The sequence below is a fragment of the Siphateles boraxobius genome, unplaced genomic scaffold, assembly GCF_051911475.1.
Source record: "Siphateles boraxobius isolate OS27281-9 unplaced genomic scaffold, OSU_SipBor_1 6, whole genome shotgun sequence".
NCBI classification, from domain to species: domain Eukaryota; kingdom Metazoa; phylum Chordata; class Actinopteri; order Cypriniformes; family Leuciscidae; genus Siphateles; species Siphateles boraxobius.
Genome location: NW_027509186.1, coordinates 3578832 through 3599131, shown reverse-complemented (window position 1 = coordinate 3599131; position 20300 = coordinate 3578832). Strand labels below are relative to the sequence as shown.

Here is a 20300-nt window from a genome sequence, read left to right as displayed (position 1 = left end):
CCTTTGTCCATTTCTTCATATGCACTGTAATTGAAATCCAGTGTTTTTTTAAGACTAATGTTGAACAAATGCAGTAATAGTATTACTCTCATATTCATGTCATATGTGTCAGTGTTGTTACAATGTTTTGTTAAGGCTTATATCATTCTTTCATTCTAATGGCATGTCTTGTTAATGCTAATGTAATTTTTTACATGACATTCCTTGAATCTTGTGTCATGACACTCCACCCCATGCCCCCAAACCCATGACATTTCATTCCAAGAAATTTCCAAGAATCCTTGCCATGAAATTCTACTGCATCTTCTTCCGGTAAACATCACAACATGTTATTTCGTGAAATTCAGTTGAAATCGATTCAATCAACATGTCCATTTTTTCTGAAATGTCATGACTTGAAATTCCAAGTGCCATAGAATCCCATACATTGCACTAAAGTGTTACTTTAAAGGTCATGTACTGCAGGTCAGTGTTACTTTAATGTTTGGTTTATTCTAGCATGAACTGATTTGCAGTGCTTTGTCAACATTACTGCATTTCTTGATAAACTTGCCAGAGGGTGAAAGACTCTAGCTTGGGCCCGCAGCCAAAGGTTAGGTTTGTCAGAAGTGGGATTCGAACCCACGCCTCCAGGGGAGACTGCGACCTGAACGCAGCGCCTTAGACCGCTCGGCCATCCTGACATGACGGCCAGTGGTGAGCAGCATTTTTGCACGTACACGGAATGGCAGATGATCTAGAATCTAGAGCTTCACCGCTTACCCGAGTCAGAGCACATGCCTTGTTGGCGCAGTTAGGCAGCGCGTCAGTCTCATAATCTGAAGGTCGTGAGTTCGAGCCTCACACGGGGCAGAATGGAGCTTTTTGATACACGGGACCGTGTAAATAAAGGAGCTGCTTTCTGTATTCCCTTTTATGCCTTTGTCCATTTCTTCATATGCACTGTAATTGAAATCCAGTGTTTTTTTAAGACTAATGTTGAACAAATGCAGTAATAGTATTACTCTCATATTCATGTCATATGTGTCAGTGTTGTTACAATGTTTTGTTAAGGCTTATATCATTCTTTCATTCTAATGGCATGTCTTGTTAATGCTAATGTAATTTTTTACATGACATTCCTTGAATCTTGTGTCATGACACTCCACCCCATGCCCCCAAACCCATGACATTTCATTCCAAGAAATTTCCAAGAATCCTTGCCATGAAATTCTACTGCATCTTCTTCCGGTAAACATCACAACATGTTATTTCGTGAAATTCAGTTGAATCCGATTCAATCAACATGTCCATTTTTTCTGAAATGTCATGACTTGAAATTCCAAGTGCCATAGAATCCCATACATTGCACTAAAGTGTTACTTTAAAGGTCATGTACTGCAGGTCAGTGTTACTTTAATGTTTGGTTAATTCTAGCATGAACTGATTTGCAGTGCTTTGTCAACATTACTGCATTTCTTGATAAACTTGCCAGAGGGTTAAAGACTCTAGCTTGGGCCCGCAGCCAAAGGTTAGGTTTGTCAGAAGTGGGATTCGAACCCACGCCTCCAGGGGAGACTGCGACCTGAACGCAGCGCCTTAGACCGCTCGGACATCCTGACATGACAGCCAGTGGTGAGCAGCATTTTTGAACCTACACGGAATGGCAGATGATCTAGAATCTAGGGCTTCACCGCTTACCCGAGTCAGAGCACATGCCTCGTTGGCGCAGTTAGGCAGCGCGTCAGTCTCATAATCTGAAGGTCGTGAGTTTGAGCCTCACACGGGGCAGAATGGTGCTTTTTGATACACGGGACCGTGTAAATAAAGGAGCTGCTTTCTGTATTCCCTTTTATGCCTTTGTCCATTTCTTCATATGCACTGTAATTGAAATCCAGTGTTTTTTTAAGACTAATGTTGAACAAATGCAGTAATAGTATTACTCTCATATTCATGTCATATGTGTCAGTGTTGTTACAATGTTTTGTTAAGGCTTATATCATTCTTTCATTCTAATGGCATGTCTTGTTAATGCTAATGTAATTTTTTACATGACATTCCTTGAATCTTGTGTCATGACACTCCACCCCATGCCCCCAAACCCATGACATTTCATTCCAAGAAATTTCCAAGAATCCTTGCCATGAAATTCTACTGCATCTTCTTCCGGTAAACATCACAACATGTTATTTCGTGAAATTCATTTGAATCCGATTCAATCAACATGTCCATTTTTTCTGAAATGTCATGACTTGAAATTCCAAGTGCCATAGAATCCCATACATTGTACTAAAGTGTTACTTTAAAGGTCATGTACTGCAGGTCAGTGTTACTTTAATGTTTGGTTTATTCTAGCATGAACTGATTTGCAGTGCTTTGTCAACATTACTGCATTTCTTGATAAACTTGCCAGAGGGTTAAAGACTCTAGCTTGGGCCCACAGCCAAAGGTTAGGTTTGTCAGAAGTGGGATTCGAACCCACGCCTCCAGGGGAGACTGCGACCTGAACGCAGCGCCTTAGACCGCTCGGCCATCCTGACATGACGGCCAGTGGTGAGCAGCATTTTTGGACGTACACGGAATGGCAGATGATCTAGAATCTAGAGCTTCACCGCTTACCCGAGTCAGAGCACATGCCTCGTTGGCGCAGTTAGGCAGCGCGTCAGTCTCATAATCTGAAGGTCGAGAGTTCGAGCCTCACACGGGGCAGAATGGTGCTTTTTGATACACGGGACCGTGTAAATAAAGGAGCTGCTTTCTGTATTCCCTTTTATGCCTTTGTCCATTTCTTCATATGCACTGTAATTGAAATCCAGTGTTTTTTTAAGACTAATGTTGAACAAATGCAGTAATAGTATCACTCTCATATTCATGTCATATGTGTCAGTGTTGTTACAATGTTTTGTTAAGGCTTATATCATTCTTTCATTCTAATGGCATGTCTTGTTAATGCTAATGTAATTTTTTACATGACATTCCTTGAATCTTGTGTCATGACACTCCACCCCATGCCCCCAAACCCATGACATTTCATTCCAAGAAATTTCCAAGAATCCTTGCCATGAAATTCTACTGCATCTTCTTCCGGTAAACATCACAACATGTTATTTCGTGAAATTCAGTTGAATCCGATTCAATCAACATGTCCATTTTTTCTGAAATGTCATGACTTGAAATTCCAAGTGCCATAGAATCCCATACATTGCACTAAAGTGTTACTTTAAAGGTCATGTACTGCAGGTCAGTGTTACTTTAATGTTTGGTTTATTCTAGCATGAACTGATTTGCAGTGCTTTGTCAACATTACTGCATTTCTTGATAAACTTGCCAGAGGGTTAAAGACTCTAGCTTGGGCCCGCAGCCAAAGGTTAGGTTTGTCAGAAGTGGATTCGAACCCACGCCTCCAGGGGAGACTGCGACCTGAACGCAGCGCCTTAGACCGCTCGGCCATCCTGACATGACAGCCAGTGGTGAGCAGCATTTTTGAATCTAGGGCTTCACCGCTTACCCGAGTCAGAGAACATGCCTCGTTGGCGCAGTTAGGCAGCGCGTCAGTCTCATAATCTGAAGGTCGTGAGTTCGAGCCTCACACGGGGCAGAATGGTGCTTTTTGATACACGGGACCGTGTAAATAAAGGAGCTGCTTTCTGTATTCCCTTTTATGCCTTTGTCCATTTCTTCATATGCACTGTAATTGAAATCCAGTGTTTTTTTAAGACTAATGTTGAACAAATGCAGTAATAGTATTACTCTCATATTCATGTCATATGTGTCAGTGTTGTTACAATGTTTTGTTAAGGCTTATATCATTCTTTCATTCTAATGGCATGTCTTGTTAATGCTAATGTAATTTTTTACATGACATTCCTTGAATCTTGTGTCATGACACTCCACCCCATGCCCCCAAACCCATGACATTTCATTCCAAGAAATTTCCAAGAATCCTTGCCATGAAATTCTACTGCATCTTCTTCCGGTAAACATCACAACATGTTATTTCGTGAAATTCAGTTGAATCCGATTCAATCAACATGTCCATTTTTTCTGAAATGTCATGACTTGAAATTCCAAGTGCCATAGAATCCCATACATTGCACTAAAGTGTTACTTTAAAGGTCATGTACTGCAGGTCAGTGTTACTTTAATGTTTGGTTTATTCTAGCATGAACTGATTTGCAGTGCTTTGTCAACATTACTGCATTTCTTGATAAACTTGCCAGAGGGTTAAAGACTCTAGCTTGGGCCCGCAGCCAAAGGTTAGGTTTGTCAGAAGTGAGATTCGAACCCACGCCTCCAGGGGAGACTGCGACCTGAACGCAGCGCCTTAGACCGCTCGGCCATCCTGACATGACGGCCAGTTGTGAGCAGCATTTTTGCACCTACACGGAATGGCAGATGATCTAGAATCTAGGGCTTCACCGCTTACCCGAGTCAGAGCACATGCCTCGTTGGCGCAGTTAGGCAGCGCGTCAGTCTCATAATCTTAAGGTCGTGAGTTCGAGCCTCACACGGGGCAGAATGGTGCTTTTTGATACACGGGACCGTGTAAATAAAGGAGCTGCTTTCTGTATTCCCTTTTATGCCTTTGTCCATTTCTTCATATGCACTGTAATTGAAATCCAGTGTTTTTTTAAGACTAATGTTGAACAAATGCAGTAATAGTATTACTCTCATATTCATGTCATATGTGTCAGTGTTGTTACAATGTTTTGTTAAGGCTTATATCATTCTTTCATTCTAATGGCATGTCTTGTTAATGCTAATGTAATTTTTTACATGACATTCCTTGAATCTTGTGTCATGACACTCCACCCCATGCCCCCAAACCCATGACATTTCATTCCAAGAAATTTCCAAGAATCCTTGCCATGAAATTCTACTGCATCTTCTTCCGGTAAACATCACAACATGTTATTTCGTGAAATTCAGTTGAATCCGATTCAATCAACATGTCCATTTTTTCTGAAATGTCATGACTTGAAATTCCAAGTGCCATAGAATCCCATACATTGCACTAAAGTGTTACTTTAAAGGTCATGTACTGCAGGTCAGTGTTACTTTAATGTTTGGTTTATTCTAGCATGAACTGATTTGCAGTGCTTTGTCAACATTACTGCATTTCTTGATAAACTTGCCAGAGGGTTAAAGACTCTAGCTTGGGCCCGCAGCCAAAGGTTAGGTTTGTCAGAAGTGAGATTCGAACCCACGCCTCCAGGGGAGACTGCGACCTGAACGCAGCGCCTTAGACCGCTCGGCCATCCTGACAAGACGGCCAGTTGTGAGCAGCATTTTTGCACCTACACGGAATGGCAGATGATCTAGAATCTAGGGCTTCACCGCTTACCCGAGTCAGAGCACATGCCTCGTTGACGCAGTTAGGCAGCGCGTCAGTCTCATAATCTGAAGGTCGTGAGTTCGAGCCTCACACGGGGCAGAATGGTGCTTTTTGATACACGGGACCGTGTAAATAAAGGAGCTGCTTTCTGTATTCCCTTTTATGCCTTTGTCCATTTCTTCATATGCACTGTAATTGAAATCCAGTGTTTTTTTAAGACTAATGTTGAACAAATGCAGTAATAGTATTACTCTCATATTCATGTCATATGTGTCAGTGTTGTTACAATGTTTTGTTAAGGCTTATATCATTCTTTCATTCTAATGGCATGTCTTGTTAATGCTAATGTAATTTTTTACATGACATTCCTTGAATCTTGTGTCATGACACTCCACCCCATGCCCCCAAACCCATGACATTTCATTCCAAGAAATTTCCAAGAATCCTTGCCATGAAATTCTACTGCATCTTCTTCCGGTAAACATCACAACATGTTATTTCGTGAAATTCAGTTGAATCCGATTCAATCAACATGTCCATTTTTTCTGAAATGTCATGACTTGAAATTCCAAGTGCCATAGAATCCCATACATTGCACTAAAGTGTTACTTTAAAGGTCATGTACTGCAGGTCAGTGTTACTTTAATGTTTGGTTTATTCTAGCATGAACTGATTTGCAGTGCTTTGTCAACATTACTGCATTTCTTGATAAACTTGCCAGAGGGTTAAAGACTCTAGCTTGGGCCCGCAGCCAAAGGTTAGGTTTGTCAGAAGTGAGATTCGAACCCACGCCTCCAGGGGAGACTGCAACCTGAACGCAGCGCCTTAGACCGCTCGGCCATCCTGACATGACGGCCAGTGGTGAGCAGCATTTTTGCCCCTACACGGAATGGCAGATGATCTAGAATCTAGAGCTTCACCGCTTACCCGAGTCAGAGCACATGCCTCGTTGGCGCAGTTAAGCAGCGCGTCAGTCTCATAATCTGAAGGTCGAGAGTTCGAGCCTCACACGGGGCAGAATGGTGCTTTTTGATACACGGGACCGTGTAAATAAAGGAGCTGCTTTCTGTATTCCCTTTTATGCCTTTGTCCATTTCTTCATATGCACTGTAATTGAAATCCAGTGTTTTTTTAAGACTAATGTTGAACAAATGCAGTAATAGTATTACTCTCATATTCATGTCATATGTGTCAGTGTTGTTACAATGTTTTGTTAAGGCTTATATCATTCTTTCATTCTAATGGCATGTCTTGTTAATGCTAATGTAATTTTTTACATGACATTCCTTGAATCTTGTGTCATGACACTCCACCCCATGCCCCCAAACCCATGACATTTCATTCCAAGAAATTTCCAAGAATCCTTGCCATGAAATTCTACTGCATCTTCTTCCGGTAAACATCACAACATGTTATTTCGTGAAATTCAGTTGAATCCGATTCAATCAACATGTCCATTTTTTCTGAAATGTCATGACTTGAAATTCCAAGTGCCATAGAATCCCATACATTGCACTAAAGTGTTACTTTAAAGGTCATGTACTGCAGGTCAGTGTTACTTTAATGTTTGGTTTATTCTAGCATGAACTGATTTGCAGTGCTTTGTCAACATTACTGCATTTCTTGATAAACTTGCCAGAGGGTTAAAGACTCTAGCTTGGGCCCGCAGCCAAAGGTTAGGTTTGTCAGAAGTGGGATTCGAACCCACGCCTCCAGGGGAGACTGCGACCTGAACGCAGCGCCTTAGACCGCTCGGCCATCCTGACATGACGGCCAGTGGTGAGCAGCATTTTTGCCCCTACACGGAATGGCAGATGATCTAGAATCTAGAGCTTCACCGCTTACCCGAGTCAGAGCACATGCCTCGTTGGCGCAGTTAGGCAGCGCGTCAGTCTCATAATCTGAAGGTCGAGAGTTCGAGCCTCACACGGGGCAGAATGGTGCTTTTTGATACACGGGACCGTGTAAATAAAGGAGCTGCTTTCTGTATTCCCTTTTATGCCTTTGTCCATTTCTTCATATGCACTGTAATTGAAATCCAGTGTTTTTTTAAGACTAATGTTGAACAAATGCAGTAATAGTATTACTCTCATATTCATGTCATATGTGTCAGTGTTGTTACAATGTTTTGTTAAGGCTTATATCATTCTTTCATTCTAATGGCATGTCTTGTTAATGCTAATGTAATTTTTTACATGACATTCCTTGAATCTTGTGTCATGACACTCCACCCCATGCCCCCAAACCCATGACATTTCATTCCAAGAAATTTCCAAGAATCCTTGCCATGAAATTCTACTGCATCTTCTTCCGGTAAACATCACAACATGTTATTTCGTGAAATTCAGTTGAATCCGATTCAATCAACATGTCCATTTTTTCTGAAATGTCATGACTTGAAATTCCAAGTGCCATATAATCCCATACATTGCACTAAAGTGTTACTTTAAAGGTCATGTACTGCAGGTCAGTGTTACTTTAATGTTTGGTTTATTCTAGCATGAACTGATTTGCAGTGCTTTGTCAACATTACTGCATTTCTTGATAAACTTGCCAGAGGGTTAAAGACTCTAGCTTGGGCCCGCAGCCAAAGGTTAGGTTTGTCAGAAGTGGGATTCGAACCCACGCCTCCAGGGGAGACTGCGACCTGAACGCAGCGCCTTAGACCGCTCGGCCATCCTGACATGACGGCCAGTGGTGAGCAGCATTTTTGCACGTACACGGAATGGCAGATGATCTAGAATCTAGAGCTTCACCGCTTACCCGAGTCAGAGCACATGCCTTGTTGGCGCAGTTAGGCAGCGCGTCAGTCTCATAATCTGAAGGTTTTGAGTTCGAGCCTCACACGGGGCAGAATGGTGCTTTTTGATACACGGGACCGTGTAAATAAAGGAGCTGCTTTCTGTATTCCCTTTTATGCCTTTGTCCATTTCTTCATATGCACTGTAATTGAAATCCAGTGTTTTTTTAAGACTAATGTTGAACAAATGCAGTAATAGTATTACTCTCATATTCATGTCATATGTGTCAGTGTTGTTACAATGTTTTGTTAAGGCTTATATCATTCTTTCATTCTAATGGCATGTCTTGTTAATGCTAATGTAATTTTTTACATGACATTCCTTGAATCTTGTGTCATGACACTCCACCCCATGCCCCCAAACCCATGACATTTCATTCCAAGAAATTTCCAAGAATCCTTGCCATGAAATTCTACTGCATCTTCTTCCGGTAAACATCACAACATGTTATTTCGTGAAATTCAGTTGAAATCGATTCAATCAACATGTCCATTTTTTCTGAAATGTCATGACTTGAAATTCCAAGTGCCATAGAATCCCATACATTGCACTAAAGTGTTACTTTAAAGGTCATGTACTGCAGGTCAGTGTTACTTTAATGTTTGGTTTATTCTAGCATGAACTGATTTGCAGTGCTTTGTCAACATTACTGCATTTCTTGATAAACTTGCCAGAGGGTTAAAGACTCTAGCTTGGGCCCGCAGCCAAAGGTTAGGTTTGTCAGAAGTGGGATTCGAACCCACGCCTCCAGGGGAGACTGCGACCTGAACGCAGCGCCTTAGACCGCTCGGACATCCTGACATGACGGCCAGTGGTGAGCAGCATTTTTGCACCTACACGGAATGGCAGATGATCTAGAATCTAGGGCTTCACCGCTTACCCGAATCAGAGCACATGCCTCGTTGCCGCAGTTAGGCAGCGCGTCAGTCTCATAATCTGAAGGTCGTGAGTTCGAGCCTCACACGGGGCAGAATGGTGCTTTTTGATACACGGGACCGTGTAAATAAAGGAGCTGCTTTCTGTATTCCCTTTTATGCCTTTGTCCATTTCTTCATATGCACTGTAATTGAAATCCAGTGTTTTTTTAAGACTAATGTTGAACAAATGCAGTAATAGTATTACTCTCATATTCATGTCATATGTGTCAGTGTTGTTACAATGTTTTGTTAAGGCTTATATCATTCTTTCATTCTAATGGCATGTCTTGTTAATGCTAATGTAATTTTTTACATGACATTCCTTGAATCTTGTGTCATGACACTCCACCCCATGCCCCCAAACCCATGACATTTCATTCCAAGAAATTTCCAAGAATCCTTGCCATGAAATTCTACTGCATCTTCTTCCGGTAAACATCACAACATGTTATTTCGTGAAATTCAGTTGAATCCGATTCAATCAACATGTCCATTTTTTCTGAAATGTCATGACTTGAAATTCCAAGTGCCATAGAATCCCATACATTGTACTAAAGTGTTACTTTAAAGGTCATGTACTGCAGGTCAGTGTTACTTTAATGTTTGGTTTATTCTAGCATGAACTGATTTGCAGTGCTTTGTCAACATTACTGCATTTCTTGATAAACTTGCCAGAGGGTTAAAGACTCTAGCTTGGGCCCGCAGCCAAAGGTTAGGTTTGTCAGAAGTGGGATTCGAACCCACGCCTCCAGGGGAGACTGCGACCTGAACGCAGCGCCTTAGACCGCTCGGCCATCCTGACATGACGGCCAGTTGTGAGCAGCATTTTTGCACCTACACGGAATGGCAGATGATCTAGAATCTAGGGCTTCACCGCTTACCCGAGTCAGAGCACATGCCTCGTTGGCGCAGTTAGGCAGCGCGTCAGTCTCATAATCTGAAGGTCGTGAGTTCGAGCCTCACACGGGGCAGAATGGTGCCTTTTGATACACGGGACCGTGTAAATAAAAGAGCTGCTTTCTGTATTCCCTTTTATGCCTTTGTCCATTTCTTCATATGCACTGTAATTGAAATCCAGTGTTTTTTTAAGACTAATGTTGAACAAATGCAGTAATAGTATTACTCTCATATTCATGTCATATGTGTCAGTGTTGTTACAATGTTTTGTTAAGGCTTATATCATTCTTTCATTCTAATGGCATGTCTTGTTAATGCTAATGTAATTTTTTACATGACATTCCTTGAATCTTGTGTCATGACACTCCACCCCATGCCCCCAAACCCATGACATTTCATTCCAAGAAATTTCCAAGAATCCTTGCCATGAAATTCTACTGCATCTTCTTCCGGTAAACATCACAAAATGTTATTTCGTGAAATTCAGTTGAATCCGATTCAATCAACATGTCCATTTTTTCTGAAATGTCATGACTTGAAATTCCAAGTGCCATAGAATCCCATCCATTGCACTAAAGTGTTACTTTAAAGGTCATGTACTGCAGGTCAGTGTTACTTTAATGTTTGGTTTATTCTAGCATGAACTGATTTGCAGTGCTTTGTCAACATTACTGCATTTCTTGATAAACTTGCCAGAGGGTTAAAGACTCTAGCTTGGGCCCGCAGCCAAAGGTTAGGTTTGTCAGAAGTGGGATTCGAACCCTCGCCTCCAGGGGAGACTGCGACCTGAACTCGGCCATCCTGACATGACGGCCAGTGGTGAGCAGCATTTTTGCACCTACACGGAATGGCAGATGATCTAGAATCTAGGGCTTCACCGCTTACCCGAGTCAGAGCACATGCCTCGTTGCCGCAGTTAGGCAGCGCGTCAGTCTCATAATCTGAAGGTCGTGAGTTCGAGCCTCACACGGGGCAGAATGGTGCTTTTTGATACACGGGACCGTGTAAATAAAGGAGCTGCTTTCTGTATTCCCTTTTATGCCTTTGTCCATTTCTTCATATGCACTGTAATTGAAATCCAGTGTTTTTTTAAGACTAATGTTGAACAAATGCAGTAATAGTATTACTCTCATATTCATGTCATATGTGTCAGTGTTGTTACAATGTTTTGTTAAGGCTTATATCATTCTTTCATTCTAATGGCATGTCTTGTTAATGCTAATGTAATTTTTTACATGACATTCCTTGAATCTTGTGTCATGACACTCCACCCCATGCCCCCAAACCCATGACATTTCATTCCAAGAAATTTCCAAGAATCCTTGCCATGAAATTCTACTGCATCTTCTTCCGGTAAACATCACAACATGTTATTTCGTGAAATTCAGTTGAATCCGATTCAATCAACATGTCCATTTTTTCTGAAATGTCATGACTTGAAATTCCAAGTGCCATAGAATCCCATACATTGTACTAAAGTGTTACTTTAAAGGTCATGTACTGCAGGTCAGTGTTACTTTAATGTTTGGTTTATTCTAGCATGAACTGATTTGCAGTGCTTTGTCAACATTACTGCATTTCTTGATAAACTTGCCAGAGGGTTAAAGACTCTAGCTTGGGCCCGCAGCCAAAGGTTAGGTTTGTCAGAAGTGGGATTCGAACCCACGCCTCCAGGGGAGACTGCGACCTGAACGCAGCGCCTTAGACCGCTCGGCCATCCTGACATGACGGCCAGTGGTGAGCAGCATTTTTGCACGTACACGGAATGGCAGATGATCTAGAATCTAGAGCTTCACCGCTTACCCGAGTCAGAGCACATGCCTCGTTGGCGCAGTTAGGCAGCGCGTCAGTCTCATAATCTGAAGGTCGTGAGTTCGAGCCTCACACGGGGCAGAATGGTGCTTTTTGATACACGGGACCGTGTAAATAAAGGAGCTGCTTTCTGTATTCCCTTTTATGCCTTTGTCCATTTCTTCATATGCACTGTAATTGAAATCCAGTGTTTTTTTAAGACTAATGTTGAACAAATGCAGTAATAGTATTACTCTCATATTCATGTCATATGTGTCAGTGTTGTTACAATGTTTTGTTAAGGCTTATATCATTCTTTCATTCTAATGGCATGTCTTGTTAATGCTAATGTAATTTTTTACATGACATTCCTTGAATCTTGTGTCATGACACTCCACCCCATGCCCCCAAACCCATGACATTTCATTCCAAGAAATTTCCAAGAATCCTTGCCATGAAATTCTACTGCATCTTCTTCCGGTAAACATCACAACATGTTATTTCGTGAAATTCAGTTGAATCCGATTCAATCAACATGTCCATTTTTTCTGAAATGTCATGACTTGAAATTCCAAGTGCCATAGAATCCCATACATTGCACTAAAGTGTTACTTTAAAGGTCATGTACTGCAGGTCAGTGTTACTTTAATGTTTGGTTTATTCTAGCATGAACTGATTTGCAGTGCTTTGTCAACATTACTGCATTTCTTGATAAACTTGCCAGAGGGTTAAAGACTCTAGCTTGGGCCCGCAGCCAAAGGTTAGGTTTGTCAGAAGTGGGATTCGAACCCACGCCTCCAGGGGAGACTGCGACCTGAACGCAGCGCCTTAGACCGCTCGGACATCCTGACATGACGGCCAGTGGTGAGCAGCATTTTTGAACCTACACGGAATGGCAGATGATCTAGAATCTAGGGCTTCACCGCTTACCCGAGTCAGAGCACATGCCTCGTTGGCGCAGTTAGGCAGCGCGTCAGTCTCATAATCTGAAGGTCGTGAGTTTGAGCCTCACACGGGGCAGAATGGTGCTTTTTGATACACGGGACCGTGTAAATAAAGGAGCTGCTTTCTGTATTCCCTTTTATGCCTTTGTCCATTTCTTCATATGCACTGTAATTGAAATCCAGTGTTTTTTTAAGACTAATGTTGAACAAATGCAGTAATAGTATTACTCTCATATTCATGTCATATGTGTCAGTGTTGTTACAATGTTTTGTTAAGGCTTATATCATTCTTTCATTCTAATGGCATGTCTTGTTAATGCTAATGTAATTTTTTACATGACATTCCTTGAATCTTGTGTCATGACACTCCACCCCATGCCCCCAAACCCATGACATTTCATTCCAAGAAATTTCCAAGAATCCTTGCCATGAAATTCTACTGCATCTTCTTCCGGTAAACATCACAACATGTTATTTCGTGAAATTCAGTTGAATCCGATTCAATCAACATGTCCATTTTTTCTGAAATGTCATGACTTGAAATTCCAAGTGCCATAGAATCCCATACATTGTACTAAAGTGTTACTTTAAAGGTCATGTACTGCAGGTCAGTGTTACTTTAATGTTTGGTTTATTCTAGCATGAACTGATTTGCAGTGCTTTGTCAACATTACTGCATTTCTTGATAAACTTGCCAGAGGGTTAAAGACTCTAGCTTGGGCCCGCAGCCAAAGGTTAGGTTTGTCAGAAGTGGGATTCGAACCCACGCCTCCAGGGGAGACTGCGACCTGAACGCAGCGCCTTAGACCGCTCGGCCATCCTGACATGACGGCCAGTGGTGAGCAGCATTTTTGCACGTACACGGAATGGCAGATGATCTAGAATCTAGAGCTTCACCGCTTACCCGAGTCAGAGCACATGCCTTGTTGGCGCAGTTAGGCAGCGCGTCAGTCTCATAATCTGAAGGTCGTGAGTTCGAGCCTCACACGGGGCAGAATGGTGCTTTTTGATACACGGGACCGTGTAAATAAAGGAGCTGCTTTCTGTATTCCCTTTTATGCCTTTGTCCATTTCTTCATATGCACTGTAATTGAAATCCAGTGTTTTTTTAAGACTAATGTTGAACAAATGCAGTAATAGTATTACTCTCATATTCATGTCATATGTGTCAGTGTTGTTACAATGTTTTGTTAAGGCTTATATCATTCTTTCATTCTAATGGCATGTCTTGTTAATGCTAATGTAATTTTTTACATGACATTCCTTGAATCTTGTGTCATGACACTCCACCCCATGCCCCCAAACCCATGACATTTCATTCCAAGAAATTTCCAAGAATCCTTGCCATGAAATTCTACTGCATCTTCTTCCGGTAAACATCACAACATGTTATTTCGTGAAATTCAGTTGAATCCGATTCAATCAACATGTCCATTTTTTCTGAAATGTCATGACTTGAAATTCCAAGTGCCATAGAATCCCATACATTGCACTAAAGTGTTACTTTAAAGGTCATGTACTGCAGGTCAGTGTTACTTTAATGTTTGGTTAATTCTAGCATGAACTGATTTGCAGTGCTTTGTCAACATTACTGCATTTCTTGATAAACTTGCCAGAGGGTTAAAGACTCTAGCTTGGGCCCGCAGCCAAAGGTTAGGTTTGTCAGAAGTGGGATTCGAACCCACGCCTCCAGGGGAGACTGCGACCTGAACGCAGCGCCTTAGACCGCTCGGACATCCTGACATGACGGCCAGTGGTGAGCAGCATTTTTGAACCTACACGGAATGGCAGATGATCTAGAATCTAGGGCTTCACCGCTTACCCGAGTCAGAGCACATGCCTCGTTGGCGCAGTTAGGCAGCGCGTCAGTCTCATAATCTGAAGGTCGTGAGTTTGAGCCTCACACGGGGCAGAATGGTGCTTTTTGATACACGGGACCGTGTAAATAAAGGAGCTGCTTTCTGTATTCCCTTTTATGCCTTTGTCCATTTCTTCATATGCACTGTAATTGAAATCCAGTGTTTTTTTAAGACTAATGTTGAACAAATGCAGTAATAGTATTACTCTCATATTCATGTCATATGTGTCAGTGTTGTTACAATGTTTTGTTAAGGCTTATATCATTCTTTCATTCTAATGGCATGTCTTGTTAATGCTAATGTAATTTTTTACATGACATTCCTTGAATCTTGTGTCATGACACTCCACCCCATGCCCCCAAACCCATGACATTTCATTCCAAGAAATTTCCAAGAATCCTTGCCATGAAATTCTACTGCATCTTCTTCCGGTAAACATCACAACATGTTATTTCGTGAAATTCAGTTGAATCCGATTCAATCAACATGTCCATTTTTTCTGAAATGTCATGACTTGAAATTCCAAGTGCCATAGAATCCCATACATTGCACTAAAGTGTTACTTTAAAGGTCATGTACTGCAGGTCAGTGTTACTTTAATGTTTGGTTTATTCTAGCATGAACTGATTTGCAGTGCTTTGTCAACATTACTGCATTTCTTGATAAACTTGCCAGAGGGTTAAAGACTCTAGCTTGGGCCCGCAGCCAAAGGTTAGGTTTGTCAGAAGTGGGATTCGAACCCACGCCTACAGGGGAGACTGCGACCTGAACGCAGCGCCTTAGACCGCTCGGCCATCCTGACATGACGGCCAGTGGTGAGCAGCATTTTTGCCCCTACACGGAATGGCAGATGATCTAGAATCTAGAGCTTCACCGCTTACCCGAGTCAGAGCACATGCCTCGTTGGCGCAGTTAGGCAGCGCGTCAGTCTCATAATCTGAAGGTCGAGAGTTCGAGCCTCACACGGGGCAGAATGGTGCTTTTTGATACACGGGACCGTGTAAATAAAGGAGCTGCTTTCTGTATTCCCTTTTATGCCTTTGTCCATTTCTTCATATGCACTGTAATTGAAATCCAGTGTTTTTTTAAGACTAATGTTGAACAAATGCAGTCATAGTATTACTCTCATATTCATGTCATATGTGTCAGTGTTGTTACAATGTTTTGTTAAGGCTTATATCATTCTTTCATTCTAATGGCATGTCTTGTTAATGCTAATGTAATTTTTTACATGACATTCCTTGAATCTTGTGTCATGACACTCCACCCCATGCCCCCAAACCCATGACATTTCATTCCAAGAAATTTCCAAGAATCCTTGCCATGAAATTCTACTGCATCTTCTTCCGGTAAACATCACAACATGTTATTTCGTGAAATTCAGTTGAATCCGATTCAATCAACATGTCCATTTTTTCTGAAATGTCATGACTTGAAATTCCAAGTGCCATAGAATCCCATACATTGCACTAAAGTGTTACTTTAAAGGTCATGTACTGCAGGTCAGTGTTACTTTAATGTTTGGTTTATTCTAGCATGAACTGATTTGCAGTGCTTTGTCAACATTACTGCATTTCTTGATAAACTTGCCAGAGGGTTAAAGACTCTAGCTTGGGCCCGCAGCCAAAGGTTAGGTTTGTCAGAAGTGGGATTCGAACCCACGCCTCCAGGGGAGACTGCAACCTGAACGCAGCGCCTTAGACCGCTCGGCCATCCTAACATGACGGCCAGTGGTGAGCAGCATTTTTGAATCTAGGGCTTCACCGCTTACCCGAGTCAGAGAACATGCCTCGTTGGCGCAGTTAGGCAGCGCGTCAGTCTCATAATCTGAAGGTCGTGAGTTCGAGCCTCACACGGGGCAGAATGGTGCTTTTTGATACACGGGACCGTGTAAATAAAGGAGCTGCTTTCTGTATTCCCTTTTATGCCTTTGTCCATTTCTTCATATGCACTGTAATTGAAATCCAGTGTTTTTTTAAGACTAATGTTGAACAAATGCAGTAATAGTATTACTCTCATATTCATGTCATATGTGTCAGTGTTGTTACAATGTTTGTTAAGGCTTATATCATTCTTTCATTCTAATGGCATGTCTTGTTAATGCTAATGTAATTTTTTACATGACATTCCTTGAATCTTGTGTCATGACACTCCACCCCATGCCCCCAAACCCATGACATTTCATTCCAAGAAATTTCCAAGAATCCTTGCCATGAAATTCTACTGCATCTTCTTCCGGTAAACATCACAACATGTTATTTCGTGAAATTCAGTTGAATCCGATTCAATCAACATGTCCATTTTTTCTGAAATGTCATGACTTGAAATTCCAAGTGCCATAGAATCCCATACATTGCACTAAAGTGTTACTTTAAAGGTCATGTACTGCAGGTCAGTGTTACTTTAATGTTTGGTTTATTCTAGCATGAACTGATTTGCAGTGCTTTGTCAACATTACTGCATTTCTTGATAAACTTGCCAGAGGGTTAAAGACTCTAGCTTGGGCCCGCAGCCAAAGGTTAGGTTTGTCAGAAGTGGGATTCGAACCCACGCCTCCAGGGGAGACTGCGACCTGAACGCAGCGCCTTAGACCGCTCGGCCATCCTGACATGACGGCCAGTGGTGAGCAGCATTTTTGCCCCTACACGGAATGGCAGATGATCTAGAATCTAGAGCTTCACCGCTTACCCGAGTCAGAGCACATGCCTCGTTGGCGCAGTTAGGCAGCGCGTCAGTCTCATAATCTGAAGGTCGAGAGTTCGAGCCTCACACGGGGCAGAATGGTGCTTTTTGATACACGGGACCGTGTAAATAAAGGAGCTGCTTTCTGTATTCCCTTTTATGCCTTTGTCCATTTCTTCATATGCACTGTAATTGAAATCCAGTGTTTTTTTAAGACTAATGTTGAACAAATGCAGTAATAGTATTACTCTCATATTCATGTCATATGTGTCAGTGTTGTTACAATGTTTTGTTAAGGCTTATATCATTCTTTCATTCTAATGGCATGTCTTGTTAATGCTAATGTAATTTTTTACATGACATTCCTTGAATCTTGTGTCATGACACTCCACCCCATGCCCCCAAACCCATGACATTTCATTCCAAGAAATTTCCAAGAATCCTTGCCATGAAATTCTACTGCATCTTCTTCCGGTAAACATCACAACATGTTATTTCGTGAAATTCAGTTGAATCCGATTCAATCAACATGTCCATTTTTTCTGAAATGTCATGACTTGAAATTCCAAGTGCCATAGAATCCCATACATTGCACTAAAGTGTTACTTTAAAGGTCATGTACTGCAGGTCAGTGTTACTTTAATGTTTGGTTTATTCTAGCATGAACTGATTTGCAGTGCTTTGTCAACATTACTGCATTTCTTGATAAACTTGCCAGAGGGTTAAAGACTCTAGCTTGGGCCCGCAGCCAAAGGTTAGGTTTGTCAGAAGTGGGATTCGAACCCACGCCTCCAGGGGAGACTGCGACCTGAACGCAGCGCCTTAGACCGCTCGGCCATCCTGACATGACGGCCAGTGGTGAGCAGCATTTTTGCCCCTACACGGAATGGCAGATGATCTAGAATCTAGAGCTTCACCGCTTACCCGAGTCAGAGCACATGCCTCGTTGGCGCAGTTAGGCAGCGCGTCAGTCTCATAATCTGAAGGTCGAGAGTTCGAGCCTCACACGGGGCAGAATGGTGCTTTTTGATACACGGGACCGTGTAAATAAAGGAGCTGCTTTCTGTATTCCCTTTTATGCCTTTGTCCATTTCTTCATATGCACTGTAATTGAAATCCAGTGTTTTTTTAAGACTAATGTTGAACAAATGCAGTCATAGTATTACTCTCATATTCATGTCATATGTGTCAGTGTTGTTACAATGTTTTGTTAAGGCTTATATCATTCTTTCATTCTAATGGCATGTCTTGTTAATGCTAATGTAATTTTTTACATGACATTCCTTGAATCTTGTGTCATGACACTCCACCCCATGCCCCCAAACCCATGACATTTCATTCCAAGAAATTTCCAAGAATCCTTGCCATGAAATTCTACTGCATCTTCTTCCGGTAAACATCACAACATGTTATTTCGTGAAATTCAGTTGAATCCGATTCAATCAACATGTCCATTTTTTCTGAAATGTCATGACTTGAAATTCCAAGTGCCATAGAATCCCATACATTGCACTAAAGTGTTACTTTAAAGGTCATGTACTGCAGGTCAGTGTTACTTTAATGTTTGGTTTATTCTAGCATGAACTGATTTGCAGTGCTTTGTCAACATTACTGCATTTCTTGATAAACTTGCCAGAGGGTTAAAGACTCTAGCTTGGGCCCGCAGCCAAAGGTTAGGTTTGTCAGAAGTGGGATTCGAACCCACGCCTCCAGGGGAGACTGCAACCTGAACGCAGCGCCTTAGACCGCTCGGCCATCCTAACATGACGGCCAGTGGTGAGCAGCATTTTTGAATCTAGGGCTTCACCGCTTACCCGAGTCAGAGAACATGCCTCGTTGGCGCAGTTAGGCAGCGCGTCAGTCTCATAATCTGAAGGTCGTGAGTTCGAGCCTCACACGGGGCAGAATGGTGCTTTTTGATACACGGGACCGTGTAAATAAAGGAGCTGCTTTCTGTATTCCCTTTTATGCCTTTGTCCATTTCTTCATATGCACTGTAATTGAAATCCAGTGTTTTTTTAAGACTAATGTTGAACAAATGCAGTAATAGTATTACTCTCATATTCATGTCATATGTGTCAGTGTTGTTACAATGTTTGTTAAGGCTTATATCATTCTTTCATTCTAATGGCATGTCTTGTTAATGCTAATGTAATTTTTTACATGACATTCCTTGAATCTTGTGTCATGACACTCCACCCCATGCCCCCAAACCCATGACATTTCATTCCAAGAAATTTCCAAGAATCCTTGCCATGAAATTCTACTGCATCTTCTTCCGGTAAACATCACAACATGTTATTTCGTGAAATTCAGTTGAATCCGATTCAATCAACATGTCCATTTTTTCTGAAATGTCATGACTTGAAATTCCAAGTGCCATAGAATCCCATACATTGCACTAAAGTGTTACTTTAAAGGTCATGTACTGCAGGTCAGTGTTACTTTAATGTTTGGTTTATTCTAGCATGAACTGATTTGCAGTGCTTTGTCAACATTACTGCATTTCTTGATAAACTTGCCAGAGGGTTAAAGACTCTAGCTTGGGCCCGCAGCCAAAGGTTAGGTTTGTCAGAAGTGGGATTCGAACCCACGCCTCCAGGGGAGACTGCAACCTGAACGCAGCGCCTTAGACCGCTCGGCCATCCTAACATGACGGCCAGTGGTGAGCAGCATTTTTGAATCTAGGGCTTCACCGCTTACCCGAGTCAGAGAACATGCCTCGTTGGCGCAGTTAGGCAGCGCGTCAGTCTCATAATCTGAAGGTCGTGAGTTCGAGCCTCACACGGGGCAGAATGGTGCTTTTTGATACACGGGACCGTGTAAATAAAGGAGCTGCTTTCTGTATTCCCTTTTATGCCTTTGTCCATTTCTTCATATGCACTGTAATTGAAATCCAGTGTTTTTTTAAGACTAATGTTGAACAAATGCAGTAATAGTATTACTCTCATATTCATGTCATATGTGTCAGTGTTGTTACAATGTTTGTTAAGGCTTATATCATTCTTTCATTCTAATGGCATGTCTTGTTAATGCTAATGTAATTTTTTACATGACATTCCTTGAATCTTGTGTCATGACACTCCACCCCATGC

At 41.8% G+C, this 20300-nt stretch overlaps 40 non-coding genes across 40 annotated transcripts; 20 read left to right on the top strand and 20 right to left on the bottom strand.

Moving 5' to 3' along the window:
- Positions 1-600: 600 nt before the first annotated feature.
- On the bottom strand, positions 601-683 carry trnal-cag (transfer RNA leucine (anticodon CAG)). The gene has a single exon. It is a non-coding gene; the product is annotated as a tRNA-Leu (tRNA).
- A 95-nt stretch (positions 684-778) lies between these two features.
- On the top strand, positions 779-852 carry trnam-cau (transfer RNA methionine (anticodon CAU)). The gene has a single exon. It is a non-coding gene; the product is annotated as a tRNA-Met (tRNA).
- A 666-nt stretch (positions 853-1518) lies between these two features.
- Positions 1519-1601, bottom strand: trnal-cag (transfer RNA leucine (anticodon CAG)). Its single transcript has one exon. It is a non-coding gene; the product is annotated as a tRNA-Leu (tRNA).
- Positions 1602-1696: 95 nt separating this feature from the next.
- On the top strand, positions 1697-1770 carry trnam-cau (transfer RNA methionine (anticodon CAU)). The gene has a single exon. It is a non-coding gene; the product is annotated as a tRNA-Met (tRNA).
- A 666-nt stretch (positions 1771-2436) lies between these two features.
- Positions 2437-2519, bottom strand: trnal-cag (transfer RNA leucine (anticodon CAG)). Its single transcript has one exon. It is a non-coding gene; the product is annotated as a tRNA-Leu (tRNA).
- Positions 2520-2614: 95 nt separating this feature from the next.
- trnam-cau (transfer RNA methionine (anticodon CAU)) lies at positions 2615-2688 on the top strand. The gene has a single exon. It is a non-coding gene; the product is annotated as a tRNA-Met (tRNA).
- Positions 2689-3503: 815 nt separating this feature from the next.
- trnam-cau (transfer RNA methionine (anticodon CAU)) lies at positions 3504-3577 on the top strand. Its single transcript has one exon. It is a non-coding gene; the product is annotated as a tRNA-Met (tRNA).
- Positions 3578-4243: 666 nt separating this feature from the next.
- trnal-cag (transfer RNA leucine (anticodon CAG)) lies at positions 4244-4326 on the bottom strand. The gene has a single exon. It is a non-coding gene; the product is annotated as a tRNA-Leu (tRNA).
- Positions 4327-4421: 95 nt separating this feature from the next.
- Positions 4422-4495, top strand: trnam-cau (transfer RNA methionine (anticodon CAU)). The gene has a single exon. It is a non-coding gene; the product is annotated as a tRNA-Met (tRNA).
- Positions 4496-5161: 666 nt separating this feature from the next.
- trnal-cag (transfer RNA leucine (anticodon CAG)) lies at positions 5162-5244 on the bottom strand. Its single transcript has one exon. It is a non-coding gene; the product is annotated as a tRNA-Leu (tRNA).
- A 95-nt stretch (positions 5245-5339) lies between these two features.
- Positions 5340-5413, top strand: trnam-cau (transfer RNA methionine (anticodon CAU)). The gene has a single exon. It is a non-coding gene; the product is annotated as a tRNA-Met (tRNA).
- A 666-nt stretch (positions 5414-6079) lies between these two features.
- trnal-cag (transfer RNA leucine (anticodon CAG)) lies at positions 6080-6162 on the bottom strand. Its single transcript has one exon. It is a non-coding gene; the product is annotated as a tRNA-Leu (tRNA).
- Positions 6163-6997: 835 nt separating this feature from the next.
- On the bottom strand, positions 6998-7080 carry trnal-cag (transfer RNA leucine (anticodon CAG)). The gene has a single exon. It is a non-coding gene; the product is annotated as a tRNA-Leu (tRNA).
- Positions 7081-7175: 95 nt separating this feature from the next.
- trnam-cau (transfer RNA methionine (anticodon CAU)) lies at positions 7176-7249 on the top strand. Its single transcript has one exon. It is a non-coding gene; the product is annotated as a tRNA-Met (tRNA).
- A 666-nt stretch (positions 7250-7915) lies between these two features.
- trnal-cag (transfer RNA leucine (anticodon CAG)) lies at positions 7916-7998 on the bottom strand. Its single transcript has one exon. It is a non-coding gene; the product is annotated as a tRNA-Leu (tRNA).
- An 835-nt stretch (positions 7999-8833) lies between these two features.
- Positions 8834-8916, bottom strand: trnal-cag (transfer RNA leucine (anticodon CAG)). The gene has a single exon. It is a non-coding gene; the product is annotated as a tRNA-Leu (tRNA).
- Positions 8917-9011: 95 nt separating this feature from the next.
- trnam-cau (transfer RNA methionine (anticodon CAU)) lies at positions 9012-9085 on the top strand. The gene has a single exon. It is a non-coding gene; the product is annotated as a tRNA-Met (tRNA).
- A 666-nt stretch (positions 9086-9751) lies between these two features.
- On the bottom strand, positions 9752-9834 carry trnal-cag (transfer RNA leucine (anticodon CAG)). The gene has a single exon. It is a non-coding gene; the product is annotated as a tRNA-Leu (tRNA).
- Positions 9835-9929: 95 nt separating this feature from the next.
- Positions 9930-10003, top strand: trnam-cau (transfer RNA methionine (anticodon CAU)). The gene has a single exon. It is a non-coding gene; the product is annotated as a tRNA-Met (tRNA).
- Positions 10004-10830: 827 nt separating this feature from the next.
- On the top strand, positions 10831-10904 carry trnam-cau (transfer RNA methionine (anticodon CAU)). Its single transcript has one exon. It is a non-coding gene; the product is annotated as a tRNA-Met (tRNA).
- A 666-nt stretch (positions 10905-11570) lies between these two features.
- Positions 11571-11653, bottom strand: trnal-cag (transfer RNA leucine (anticodon CAG)). The gene has a single exon. It is a non-coding gene; the product is annotated as a tRNA-Leu (tRNA).
- Positions 11654-11748: 95 nt separating this feature from the next.
- Positions 11749-11822, top strand: trnam-cau (transfer RNA methionine (anticodon CAU)). The gene has a single exon. It is a non-coding gene; the product is annotated as a tRNA-Met (tRNA).
- Positions 11823-12488: 666 nt separating this feature from the next.
- trnal-cag (transfer RNA leucine (anticodon CAG)) lies at positions 12489-12571 on the bottom strand. Its single transcript has one exon. It is a non-coding gene; the product is annotated as a tRNA-Leu (tRNA).
- A 95-nt stretch (positions 12572-12666) lies between these two features.
- trnam-cau (transfer RNA methionine (anticodon CAU)) lies at positions 12667-12740 on the top strand. Its single transcript has one exon. It is a non-coding gene; the product is annotated as a tRNA-Met (tRNA).
- A 666-nt stretch (positions 12741-13406) lies between these two features.
- Positions 13407-13489, bottom strand: trnal-cag (transfer RNA leucine (anticodon CAG)). The gene has a single exon. It is a non-coding gene; the product is annotated as a tRNA-Leu (tRNA).
- A 95-nt stretch (positions 13490-13584) lies between these two features.
- Positions 13585-13658, top strand: trnam-cau (transfer RNA methionine (anticodon CAU)). The gene has a single exon. It is a non-coding gene; the product is annotated as a tRNA-Met (tRNA).
- Positions 13659-14324: 666 nt separating this feature from the next.
- Positions 14325-14407, bottom strand: trnal-cag (transfer RNA leucine (anticodon CAG)). The gene has a single exon. It is a non-coding gene; the product is annotated as a tRNA-Leu (tRNA).
- A 95-nt stretch (positions 14408-14502) lies between these two features.
- On the top strand, positions 14503-14576 carry trnam-cau (transfer RNA methionine (anticodon CAU)). The gene has a single exon. It is a non-coding gene; the product is annotated as a tRNA-Met (tRNA).
- Positions 14577-15242: 666 nt separating this feature from the next.
- Positions 15243-15325, bottom strand: trnal-cag (transfer RNA leucine (anticodon CAG)). The gene has a single exon. It is a non-coding gene; the product is annotated as a tRNA-Leu (tRNA).
- Positions 15326-15420: 95 nt separating this feature from the next.
- trnam-cau (transfer RNA methionine (anticodon CAU)) lies at positions 15421-15494 on the top strand. The gene has a single exon. It is a non-coding gene; the product is annotated as a tRNA-Met (tRNA).
- A 666-nt stretch (positions 15495-16160) lies between these two features.
- trnal-cag (transfer RNA leucine (anticodon CAG)) lies at positions 16161-16243 on the bottom strand. Its single transcript has one exon. It is a non-coding gene; the product is annotated as a tRNA-Leu (tRNA).
- A 67-nt stretch (positions 16244-16310) lies between these two features.
- On the top strand, positions 16311-16384 carry trnam-cau (transfer RNA methionine (anticodon CAU)). Its single transcript has one exon. It is a non-coding gene; the product is annotated as a tRNA-Met (tRNA).
- A 665-nt stretch (positions 16385-17049) lies between these two features.
- Positions 17050-17132, bottom strand: trnal-cag (transfer RNA leucine (anticodon CAG)). The gene has a single exon. It is a non-coding gene; the product is annotated as a tRNA-Leu (tRNA).
- Positions 17133-17227: 95 nt separating this feature from the next.
- On the top strand, positions 17228-17301 carry trnam-cau (transfer RNA methionine (anticodon CAU)). The gene has a single exon. It is a non-coding gene; the product is annotated as a tRNA-Met (tRNA).
- A 666-nt stretch (positions 17302-17967) lies between these two features.
- trnal-cag (transfer RNA leucine (anticodon CAG)) lies at positions 17968-18050 on the bottom strand. The gene has a single exon. It is a non-coding gene; the product is annotated as a tRNA-Leu (tRNA).
- Positions 18051-18145: 95 nt separating this feature from the next.
- On the top strand, positions 18146-18219 carry trnam-cau (transfer RNA methionine (anticodon CAU)). Its single transcript has one exon. It is a non-coding gene; the product is annotated as a tRNA-Met (tRNA).
- A 666-nt stretch (positions 18220-18885) lies between these two features.
- trnal-cag (transfer RNA leucine (anticodon CAG)) lies at positions 18886-18968 on the bottom strand. The gene has a single exon. It is a non-coding gene; the product is annotated as a tRNA-Leu (tRNA).
- A 67-nt stretch (positions 18969-19035) lies between these two features.
- trnam-cau (transfer RNA methionine (anticodon CAU)) lies at positions 19036-19109 on the top strand. Its single transcript has one exon. It is a non-coding gene; the product is annotated as a tRNA-Met (tRNA).
- A 665-nt stretch (positions 19110-19774) lies between these two features.
- trnal-cag (transfer RNA leucine (anticodon CAG)) lies at positions 19775-19857 on the bottom strand. Its single transcript has one exon. It is a non-coding gene; the product is annotated as a tRNA-Leu (tRNA).
- A 67-nt stretch (positions 19858-19924) lies between these two features.
- Positions 19925-19998, top strand: trnam-cau (transfer RNA methionine (anticodon CAU)). The gene has a single exon. It is a non-coding gene; the product is annotated as a tRNA-Met (tRNA).
- The last annotated feature ends 302 nt before the right edge of the window (positions 19999-20300 follow it).